The sequence below is a fragment of the Triticum aestivum genome, chromosome 6B (assembly GCF_018294505.1).
Source record: "Triticum aestivum cultivar Chinese Spring chromosome 6B, IWGSC CS RefSeq v2.1, whole genome shotgun sequence".
Classification (NCBI taxonomy): Eukaryota; Viridiplantae; Streptophyta; class Magnoliopsida; order Poales; family Poaceae; genus Triticum; species Triticum aestivum.
Genome location: NC_057810.1, coordinates 669,667,908 through 669,670,737, shown reverse-complemented (window position 1 = coordinate 669,670,737; position 2,830 = coordinate 669,667,908).

Sequence of the window (2,830 nt, the reverse complement as noted above, 5' to 3'; positions counted from 1 at the left end):
ACACCCCTCCCGATCAACAGGACCCCCGTTTCGACCGTAGGAGGTCCGTTTCGTCCGTTTTGCGCTACGCCACATCCCTCCCGATCAACAGGACCCCCGTTTCGTCCGCAGGAGGTCAGTTTCCTCCGTTTTGCGGTACGCCAGGCCTCGTTTCCATCGCCTGTTCCGTCCAAGCCGGTTGGCTCCCACGCGTTCCGTTGCCTCCCGATGAACACGACGCATTCCGTTGCCTCCCCATGAACACGAGGCATTCCGTTGCCTCCCCATGAACATGACGCATTTCGTTGCCTCCCCATGAACACGAGCCCTCGCCGTACGTATGCGCGACTAGGCGTTTGAGACCCCGCCCGTATGTACACATACGTGGCCATATTTTCTTTCTTGCACCCTGGCCGTTGTACGTACGTGTACATGCTACATGCGCGCCTCTACTACGACACGTGCGCGCCTCTACATCGACCAGTATGTACGTACACGTTCGCGACCATGATGACAACGCTATGTACGCTTCGACCAGATGGGTCCCGACTGTCAGACACTTCCTTGCCTGCGAAGATGTAGCTGGTGGGTCCCAGCAGTCAGGGGGGCGAATTGTTTTTTTTGCCCGGACGCACTTCCTTGCGTGCAAAGGTGTAGCTGGTGGGTCCCAACAGTCAGGGGGGAAATGTTTTTTCGTGAAATATGGTGGCCCGTCCGGTGGGTCCCCGCTGTCAGGTGGAGGAATAATTATTTTGCGCGTAATAAGGGGGCACTTCCTTGCTGCGGCCGTGGACCCAGCTGTCAGCCTCTCCACGTACAGTCCACGTCCGATGGAAGCCGTTCCTTGACCATGTTGACCAAGCCGCGCCGAGAGCACCAGGGCGGTGGACGAAGGCAAGGCCTAGGAAGGGGATGACGCGGAGCCGGGAAAGACGCGGTAGTGGATGCCCATGCGTAGAGGAGTACGAGGGTTCACTGGTTCGCTGCGGTGTGAGGCTGCCGTCACCGCAGAATAACAGGGGATGTGGGTGAGTAGAGGGATGGCCTGGCCACCGGTGGGAGTAGTAGGGGGAGGTGAGGCCTCCGCCGCATCGTAGCCGGCCACGGGAGGCAGGAGCACGAGGCACGACCGGCGCTGGTTTGGGCGGCTGGAGCAAGAAGACCAGAGGTTGAAGAAGCACTACGGCCGTTGGATGGACATCGTACGGTCACTGGAGCTAGAATCGTGCATATTGACTAAGTTGACAAAGCCCTCCGTCCCCGTCAACTTAGTAGGCCCACAAGTCAGCCTGCCACTATACTGGATCCCAGCTAACAGGGGGAGTATTCATTTTTTTGTGCGTAATAAGGAAGCACTTCCTTGCGTGCAAAGATATAGCTGGTGGGTTCGAGCTGTTAGCGGCGGTAACGTTTTTTCCCGAAATACTGAGGCCCTTTCGGTGGGTCCCTGATGTCAGGTGGACGAATCATTATTTTGCGCGTAATAAGGAGGCATTTCCTTGCGTGCGGCCGTGAACCCAGCTGTCGGCCTCTCCACGTACAGTCCACTTCAGATGCATGTCGGTCGTTGACCACGTTGACCAGGCCGCGCCGAGAGCACCAGGGCGGTGGACGACGGCGAGGCCTAGAAAGGGAACGACACGGAGGCAGGGAAGACTCGGCAGTTGTTTCCCATGCGGAGGGGAGTACGACTGAACGAGGGTTTACTGGTTCGTCTGCCGTCGCCGGAGAATAACAGCAGGTGTGGGTGAGTAGAGGGATGGCTAGGCCAGCGATGGGAGTACGGTTGGGCGATGAGGCCTGCGCGACAGGACAACCGGCCGCAGGGAGGAGGGAACAGGCAGTCCCGCCGGCACTTGTTTGAGCGGCTGGAGCAGGAAGAGCAGAGATTGAAGAAGCACGTCGGCCGTTGGATGGACATCCAACTGTCACTGCTTGTGCGTCAACCTTTTTTTAGGAAAGCCTCAAATCTGTGGAAAACAGCATACAACCCATCTGCCATTATTTCTAATAATTGATAGCCCATTTGCTAATTCTTAATGTTTTTTTGGAGCCCATATTATTTTTGTTAGCATTACAGCCCATATTGTGGCCACGGTTAAAAAATTATACGAAATTTTGCATATTTCGATGCGGTCCGAACTGTTTTTAATCCCGAAATTTCGACTCACATTCAAACTGATTTTAAAAATAAATGTATATCAGTATAAAATCCAACAAATTCTCCACGCAGAAAAATTAATGTAATTTAAAATCTTGAAATGAAAAAAATTATATTTGAAACTAATTGCCGGTTTGATGTGTTTTAAAAATGTACATCCCATTTCTCATTACTGATGGGCCATTTTCTCGGCCAGCCGAATGAAAAGCTCTCCTCGTCTTGAAAGATTTGCAGCCCAACAGGCTTGACAAAGCGACTTAATTGGCAAATCACAAAAAAACTGGGCTGTGGCCGTGGACCCAGCTGTCAGCCTCTCCATGTACAGTACTCTTCCGATGGAAGTCGTTCCTTGACCATGTTAACCACGCCATGTGGAGAGCACCACGGCGGTGGACGACGACGAGGCATAGGAAGGGGACAACGTGGAGCCAGGGAAGACGCGGTAGTGGAAGCCCGCGCGGAGAGGAGTACGAGGGTTCACTGGTTCGGCTGCGGTGTGAGGCTCCCGTCGCCGCAGGGCCTGGCCAGCAGTGGGAATAGTAGGGGGCGGTGAGGCCTCCGCGGAAACACAGCCGTCCACGGGAGGCAGGAGCATGCGGCACGACCGACCCTGCTTTGGGCGGCTGGAGCAAGAAGACCAGAGGTTGAAGAAGCACTACAGCCGTTGGATGGACATCGTACGGTCACTGG